Source organism: Trachymyrmex cornetzi, unplaced genomic scaffold (genome assembly GCF_001594075.2).
Source record: "Trachymyrmex cornetzi isolate Tcor2-1 unplaced genomic scaffold, Tcor1.1 scaffold302, whole genome shotgun sequence".
NCBI lineage: Eukaryota > Metazoa > Arthropoda > Insecta > Hymenoptera > Formicidae > Trachymyrmex > Trachymyrmex cornetzi.
In genome coordinates, this window is record NW_017297714.1 from 386,411 (window position 1) to 396,269 (window position 9,859).

Here is a 9,859-nt window from a genome sequence, read left to right on the forward strand (position 1 = left end):
GAGAGAGAGAGAGAGAGAGAGAGAGAGAGTACTTATAATAGAAACGTAGCATTTCGAGCGCTGTCTCATAATAATTTTATATTATGCAAAATATTTCGTTAAATCATTTTCCCGTGTCCGTTGTAAAGAGCTATCCAAATGAAATGTGCATTTCGAGTTGCTTAATGAATTTATTCCTTATTAAGTTATGTAATGAAACAACAGTATGTGTGTGTATGTGTGTGTGTGTGTGTGTCGTTAACAATTACAATATTTATTTTTGATATAGTAGCCTATAAACCCTTATATTATTTTTAAGTCTATTATTTTTGAAAAATCTAAAATTATAGAAACATATGGTTCGTATAATCATTAATTATAACTTTCTTTTAAATTTTTTGTACTTTTAATAGTTACATTTTTTTAAATTAAAATGCAGTGCTTTCGCTATTCTTATATTTAAGTAAATATTGACAGGTAGATAATAATAGAAGCTAACAGTAAATGTATTACGAAGTGTGGGAGTAATCCATTAATTGAATTTTATTTTCAAAAAAATAAATATTTAATGACAAAGAAATTTCTAGACATATTATACATATGTATAACGATTTTTCATTTTTTATTAAAAAATATATTAATCTCGCTTGAATAAATTATTTAATATTCGTTGAAACAGTTTGAGAAAATTACTTTATATTGAAAAATTTGTCAAGTTTCACAGTTGACATTATAGCACTATGTAATTTTGTGATTAAAAGGGAGTTTGGGAAAATCTTTCATCGTTAGCCCGATGAAATTTTATCGACCAAATCTTTTAACTCATTCGGGACTGTGAGTCAAAGCGCACCTCTTTACGCCCTCGATTCTCAAAGGGTCATGTTATCGATATCATCGAGGTTACAATATTAACGAGCTATATTTCTATGTCGATATCTAGTTAGCTATGTTATTATTTATGTCATGCAACGGCTCAAGTGACAAGACAAGAAGCAAGAGAAAAAAGTAAACTATCAGCATCGACACTGTGCTTTCTGAATAATTCATTGAATTATAAATTCTACTTAGAAGAGAGGATCGCCTCCGCATCGCGAAACGACGATATTCGCGTGCACGTGAACAACATTGTGGAATTAAGTGCATATGTAAACGTTAATTTTTGGCGTAAAATATTAAATTGGATCACACACTTCGCAAGTGTCGCATGAATGTGACATTTCCATACCGAATTATCATTTCCACGCAAACTCGTGTATTACCACAATCTATCATCCGACTCACGATGAGGATATCCGCGCAAGCATTGCGATCTCTGTTCCGAACGATGTATTAATTTAGAGGCAACCCCCATTAAAGCACACATAATCGCAAAGCAAGAAGGTTTCGTCCGTATATGACACCTGTGCCGGCGTGTAATCTACGCCTTTGATCGTAAAATTCAAACATAGACCTATTATAGGTATCTGTGTTTGAATAATAGACCACGCCTGTTTCAAAACCGAACGATCCATTTCGACGTTCCTTTATGGAAAAGTACGACGTTATTGTCTTCTTCCATTTCCATTTTTAATTTAATATTAATCGCACGTAAACATATTTCGTTTTATTTACCGCGGAGATGAAAATTTCATTAACACTAATATAACTTTCATTCCCTTGTCGTTAGAAGTTTAATATTTTTGAATTTTAACATACAAGTAATGTTACGATTCATCTAAAGAAGAAAATACGCATGAGTTTCTTTTAACAGAAAAATAGAGGTTATATACATTGTAAATAAATCATGCAGCATCGAAATAATATTTTTTTTCTTTCTGCAAGCAGAAAGAACGGGAGAATTGCAGAAAGATAACAAAAATATTGTAATATGTCTTTATATATATTCTATATATCATATATATATATGTTTATATATACTATCGCTCAGAAGTTTTTAGTATATCTTATATTTTTGCTAATAATTCCGTTTTTTATTTATAAAATATGAAATTATAATATGATATATAATATATCTCTTATTTTCACAGAAATATTCAATAAAGTTGCAAATTGCCGAAGGATAATTATAAACAAAAATTATAAATAAATTTCGTAAATAGACAAATAACATGTATATATCAACTGAAAAAATACCAATATAATTCAAATTTTAAAAAAATGGAAATAATATATATTCTCGTAGAAATTAAGTGCTTGTTTAAACACAAATCTTTCATTAGAACACTCGAAGAACTTATTAGCAGAATGCCAAGAGTTTGATTTCTCTATTAACTGAACTCAAGGAACAAAAATATTAAACTAAAATAAATAAATATCTGAGAAAAATAAATTCTTTTTCTGTAATAATAAACTGGAAACGTGTTGTGTGTGTGTGTTGTGTTGTGTTGTGTTGTAATAAATGCAAACTGTATTCGTACTTTATTTTTTATATTATAAAATTTCCATACATATAGATTGTGTTGTAACTTTTCGTAGTCTGTATCTTATATAATTATCTTTTTCTCTTTAGACAAATAAAATATTATTTACATATCTAATTGTGTTTTGGACTACTTATTAAATAATAAAATAGGAATTATATTTAGGAGTATAAATTTGAAAAATACAGTCGGAGAATTATATTTTAAACAAAAAGTATAAATATTTAAAAATACATGAGTGGAAATATAGCAAACCTAAAAACGTTCCTCTAAAAAATATTTAACTCATTATAATATGTATAAAAAATATAATACCTTTCACATCAAGTGCTTCTATTAAACAAATAAATTTGAAATTTTGTTCCAATGACTGGAGATGGAGAGATCCGGTTTATGTTATTATTTATTGCGCTTTATGTCGCGACAATTTCTAACGTACGATGGAACCCAAGTTGTCGAATCCAATTCTATTTGTCGTTTCTACAGGCGCGAATTATAGCGTATAATCCGTTGATTACTCACACCGCATTGACCGAGGTAAATCCGTTTAATCGTTTTCGCGTGCTCGATGTTAAACGTACACGAATGCAATACACGCCGATGCGTAATTGCTTTATGAAGCCCATTTTAGATGTATAATTCTCATCAGAATTCAGAATAAAATTGAATGTATATCTTTATATTGCACGATATGAAAAACGTTTTTGAAAAATCAGAATATGTACACAAATTCATAAAAATGTAGACGTCAAATTATGTGACGTAAAGTTATAAATATTCCTAAAATCTAATGCAAATTGACACATAGATAGTTCAAAGTTTATTATAAGCATGAAACCGTGTCTTGTTCTTGCCATCGGTTTCTTAGATAGCACAACGTGTTTTGCATGGGGTTGTTTTGGAAGGTCTCAAATCATCTCTGTAAACGCTCTGCATGTAAACTACGATAAATTCAAAGACAAGTTCTTTATTATCTTTAAAAGCAGATTTTTTTCGGAGCTTTTATTGAATTTTCGTTGAATAGCTAATTAAAACTCCAATAAAGATTTCGTTAAAGTATAATTAAAAAAAAATTTGTGTACAGAATAATGAACAGTTCAAATAATAATTTCAAATTGAAAAGCAATATTTCTTTGGAATATCTACAGTCTACACTATTAAACACTTTGCAGGGAAGTATGTATATGTTAAATATTTTATTTTAAAATAAATCTTTTGATAATATATATTTTTATTTAAATATCAAGAACTTCTGTTATTACTGTTAATGAGAATAAAACATTCCGTTTCTCTTGAAAAAAGACTAAATTATTACCTAAAAATTCTAAAGCTTCACAAGCGTCACGTAAGCAGATAATAATAATAATGTAGAGGAATATTTCAGGAATATCCCGCACTTCTTAACCTTGATTAACGGCAATTTACTTGTTGAGCTTTCCAGGGCAATAATTCCAGGGCATCTTTTTACTCTGTACGTGCTGCACAGGCTTTTAAAGAACATAAATAATTTACGCGTACCGATGAGAAGACGATAAAATCGTATTTTTGCTCACCAATTATTTTTGCTCGTGGATTCTCTTCGTAGCACTTATATCATATTTACCTGCCAGCGTTCAAGAAAAATAACTGAATTTGTTGTATAATCAGTGAGCCAATAATTAAGTAAGAGAGGCTCTACATGCAAGAAAAGAGATATCGATTATCATAGCTTCATCGATGTTCAGTCTCCAGTAATCATATCCGATCGTAATTACTTTTTGCGTTAATTAGTCGTTAGTGAAACGTCTTAATAAACGAGAAGTGTGCGAAAAGCATAGGTCGTTGCGCAATGAAGGAACATATTGTAACCGAATATCGATTTTGGATATCACTTTTGTATGTAGTGGAATTATGTTTTAAAAGCTGCTTTTCAGCTATCTCGAGAAATTTCCATTTGCGCGATAAGATATTTCGTGGGTATCCCAATTTTGTTTCCCCAGAATTACTTATTGTCCCATGAAATTTTCAAGCTGCTCAGTTATCAACCCCAGATGACTTTGATTACATCACGTATACGCATGTATGTAATGTTAATGTTCAAGTTAAATGAATTTTGGTCATACAATACCACCGGTATTTTAACGCATGGATGTATTGCAGCCACACATTTCCAGTTGAGAAGTTTGACAAAATGTGAACGCGCGCTGCAGAAAGTTTTCAGAAAAGCAGATTTAAAAATTTGTAATTTGCAGGGAATGGAAGTAACTCGTTACTTGTAACAAAGTTACAGTTACAAGTTACTTTTTTGGTAACTTTACTAGTAACTGCGTTACTTTTTTTCTTTGGTAACTGTAATGGTAACGAAGTTACATTTTTTTGGTAACGGTAACGAATTTTACAGTTACGTTTATCGTTACTTTGCACATGATTGGACACGATACGACACAAGCCACTTACACTGTAAAAAAATTTCGTAAATTTACACATATAATAAATATAAAATAGATTACATGATTAGTTCTGTAAATATAAAAAATCATGCAATTTTACAGAAATTACAGTAATTCCACAAAAATTATGTAAATTTGTTTTTATTGTGTAAATATATCTTATTTTATATTAGAAATTATAGCAGGATATTTTGAATATTTTCTGTAATTATCCAAATTTTAGTAATATTACGTAACATAAAAAAAATTTTTCGCGTATTGTTATTAAATGTATAATAATATATATTGCGAAATATATTGTCATATTATCGTTCTTATAGCTACACATACACATTGTAATTGTACTTCCACAATCTGCTTAGTTCCAAACCAAGAAATTATTTTTATTTGCATATTGCAAATTTACAAATGTGTGGACGTTTACAACTATTATAGTGGATCTCAAAATTATCCAGCATAATAGTTATAATTTTACACAATTTTTTACAAAGTAACTTTCCATTCCCTGGTAATTTGTTACTTACGAATGAATTATATAAATCGTATATGTTCAAGTTCAGTACGAGTTGTCCGCCAAGTTAAGTCTCTTGCAACACAATTTATAATCTGCATAATCGTGGGACGCGGAAAGTAAAGCGTATATCGAAATTAACATTTCGAGTAAATATGAAAGAAAGGTCTGTTTTAATACATATAAATATAAAGCATATAAAATAATATGTATAATAAAAGTAAATATATATAGGAGAAACCATAATTTATTATAATGGTCAAAGTATTAATGCGGATAAAATTTAAAAAAACTTTGCACTTTGAAAATTACATTTAATTTTTTATAATTTTTCAAGATTTATACTACATAAATTATATGATTGTAGTAGGTGTAAAAAAAGAATCTAAATTAAAAATATTTAATTCGATAGCTCTCTATATAAATTATTTTTACTTAAATTTATTTTTGCGTGCAATGTTCGAAAAAATACGACCCAATCTTTTTATTTAAAACGCAAATATTATATAAACAATTACCGTTATTGTACAACGACAACATACGCCATAACGTGAAACTTCAAACACAAAACACAAATAAAAAATAACAATTTATGTTATATTAAATGCAATAATATGTAATACGTGACATACAATATGCAAACTGAAAATAATTATAGGTTTTAAATAAAATTATTCTAAAATTCGCAAATATATCGGCTGTAATCCTGTATAATCCAGCTACGAAATGTCAATCTTTCTTTGTCCTCTGTTTTATATCTTTGACCTACGTTAGTAATTTATCACCCATTATATCGCAATAAAGAAAATAGTAATGACCACGCCGCCGGATAGTTTCAATGGATTTACGTACATCATAATCGTAAGGGCAGCGTACTCAATTTTTATGAGAAATACAAAAGCGTTTTTTGTTTAAAAAACCATTAATTGGATATATACGCAGTATAGTTACACATTTAAATTTTTACAATTAGTTTTACAAAACGATAAGAAAACATCGAAGTATCTAAATAAAACTCTAATTATTATTAAATGTTTAATAGTAAGAGATGATATTAAATGTTTAATATTTTACTAATATCTTTTTATAAATATTCTTTATAGAACACATAGGATTTTAAACTTTTTATCTTCTTAGGGTGTTATTTATAAAAATTAATCTGCAGAATTATTCATGTGCTTTAAGAAAAAAATCAATGTTTATATAATTTATATTACGAATGGATATTCAATTTGATAATTATAATTTTACAAATCAACTCGTATTAGTTTTATATATAGTATATTTTAAATATATACATATATACTAAATATATATACACAAATACACATATCTGAAATAAATTGATTTAATAAAGAATATATATTGTATTATTCGAAACATCTAACTTTGACCATCAATGGCGTTCTCTATCGTATTGATGTATTCATATATATACAAAATTGTTTTACTAATTGTTTAAAATATACAAAATTAAATCACATTAGAAAATTAAAATTGTTTTATGCATCAATTTTAAATTATACGTATCGTTATCTAGTCACGTAGAAAAATGATTCAGTACGTAAAACGATGTATTTTTCCCAAAAGTTTATTGCTACATCACGCGTCATGATTATTCAATTTTTTCAATGGAGATAAAAGTGTATGTGAAACGCAAGTACACACACGCGCACACACACACACACACACACACATACTAATTGATAACTATGTAAAATCATATTTTTTTACACATGGTATATTTTTTGCAAGAAACATATCTCGAGAATAAAGATTAATTAAGCTAAGGAAAACTAGCAGCTTGCATTTAACTATTTGTAATATTGGTCGCATTATTGACATTTTAATTAATAAAAAAATCTGATTTTAATAATATAAATGTAATAATCAACATTATTTTTTATAAAGTAAAGTTCATTATATACTATTTATAATAAATATCATTAAAACAAAGTGAATAAATAAGTAATAAAAAATAAATAGTATTAAATATTTTAAATCATGGGCATAATCGATTAATGATCGATTATTTAAATGATTAATCTATTATTTTTTTCGTCTTGAGAGTTGACAGGATTGACGGACAAGATTACCTGCATCTCGATTGCACTATAGTTGGAAAGCGCAATCAATTTACAATTGCATTTATTTAATATAATTGTTTTTTAAAAACACACAAATCGTCGATTATGCCCATCACTTTCAAAAAACATATCAAAAATGTATTATAAATCAATGTACTGTATTAGATATTTTGAAACAGAATTTGATTTATTATTTATTTATCGTTTTTGAGTGATTTACTAAATTTAAAAAGCTATACGATCACAAAGTAAATTGCACTTTTAAGTCTATTTTTTATAATTTATGATTCTTTCTTGTAGAAGAATAGAATTCTGTGTGTAATTTTATGTGCCGTATAATTAATAAAATGTATTAAAAAAATTGAAATGTACAACATTTATTTCAAATATACCAAAATATACCTATATATTAAAAATGTAACAAAAGATTTATATAAATACACACGCAATGTGTGAAAATACATAATATACAAAAATAGATATTATAAAAAGAATTTTATTCCGAAATTTGGCGCAAATTATAATTTGTTTAAACGGGTTTCAAGAAATAAAAAAAAAATTAGTTAAGATAAAATTTTGAGATAAATGAAATCACAAATAATATAAGAAACGATGATCTGTCATTTATGCAATAAAATTATAAAAAATCAGTTAGAAAGTAACATAAAAGTATTTACTGAATTATTATATAATATATTTTGGATATATTCATAACAATAATTCTTTTTTTTATAGTCATTAATTATATAAAAGTTTTAATAACATGTGATCATTATTATCGCAATTATACAAATAACAAAATCTTTTCACATTGTGAAACGTTTTGATGAGTAATTCTATTTCACAGAATTAGAAAATACTTAAAATATAATGTTTCCTGTTTTTTTCCATAATTAAAATGCACACAGTATGTATGTTAATTAAACTCACGACCAACGAATTTAAAGATAAGTCAAACAACGGAAGTTTAATATTAATTATAATAAACGTGAAGATATAACTACCAGAAAAGAAAAAAAAATGAAAGTTAAAATAAGGAACAACACAAAAGGACGTACATTGAACTCACCGAGTTTGAATTCTTGAGCGTTAGTCACAGGTAATGTGAGTCGAGCAGGGATTGAATGGCTTGCACGTTACGGCGGTAATGATGCGAAGTGTGGCGATACCGAGGGACCCTTCATATATATGGGAAAGCCGTGCTTTCGATGGGGGGATGAAAGAGAGACGGGAAGAGAGCGAGAGAAAGAGAAAGAGACAGAGTGGGCGCACAGGTGGCCGCTGGAAAGCGGCCACGCGGTCACGGGGCGCAAGCGTCCTCTTCTTGCCATGCCCCGTTCATCCCTCCAACTTTGCTACTCTCACGCGACGAAATACGACGAGGAGGTGGAAGAACTTACTCACTCTGGCGGTTTTTTGCGAATTTTCTTTTGCAAAAACGTTTTCATTAAGAAATTGTTCTCCAATACAAATTTATCTCCGATAAACGATTTGATGATGTATTCGATCTCAATAATATTTGACAGTTATATAGCTTCATTCGGTCTATTGATGTTGATATTTAAAATATATGTGTGGGAAGACATTCATGTACCTGAAAAGATTGAAAAATGAAGACAGTAAAAAAGATTTAGAAATTTGTGATCAGAGAGAGGCCTATTGATTTTTTAAATGTCACGTTTCGTTTACTCGATCGTGAAGTGTGACAAAATGTATTTTTTTAAATGCGATGCATATACCATTCTTTTAAAAAACTGTCACTCTTGTGAAAATAACTTTGTATTTTTCGTAATTAATATATATGAAATGTTTTTTGCAGTTGGTTTCCGCTGATTTCCAGGGAAAAAATATTCTACGTTTTAATAATATACTTCTTTTTTACACGATATTTATATAGAGCATAATTATATATTCAGAAAGTCATAACGTCTTTTTATATTTAATTCCATCTAAAAATAATCATTTCTAGGAACAATAAAAGATTAAAGAAATCTCTTTCATGTTTCGTGACAATTCTAATTCAGTTTCCAATTACTGACGAGTTAAATTTAACTCTTTTTTCCAGACCTATTTTTAGTGTTCTTTATATCTCTGTATCTAATTGTACTTTGTGTTTAAACTGAACCACATGCGGGTGGACCCAGGACTACTTTTTTAATTTTTTGAAACTAAACTAACAAGAGGCAATGTTTTCATGAATCTCCATTAAATCGTGTCGTGGCAGTTTTTCATGTTCGTGCGACATCGCGATATTGTTGTAAAATCAAACATTTGAAAACATTTTGAAAAATGTTGCCACATGAAGAGAGGGACACAAGTTAGCAGCCGTTTGTTTTATTGTGCCTGTGATCCTTACAAGAGAGGGTCATTTTCATTAAGAATTCTCTGTATTGTGGTTGCTGCTACAGACCGTAACGGAGAGGGTGATTTTTA

At 28.3% G+C, this 9,859-nt stretch overlaps 1 protein-coding gene across 2 annotated transcripts in view; it reads right to left on the reverse strand.

Moving 5' to 3' along the window:
- LOC108762490 (short neuropeptide F) overlaps window positions 1-8,573 on the reverse strand; it is a 33,838-nt gene extending 25,265 nt beyond the window's left edge. For both annotated transcript variants that reach the window (XM_018509510.1, XM_018509511.1), the window contains exon 1: window positions 8,496-8,573. The gene's annotated coding sequence lies outside the window, so the exon portion shown is untranslated. The remainder of the gene's footprint in view (window positions 1-8,495) is intronic.
- Between the last annotated feature and the right edge of the window lie 1,286 nt (window positions 8,574-9,859).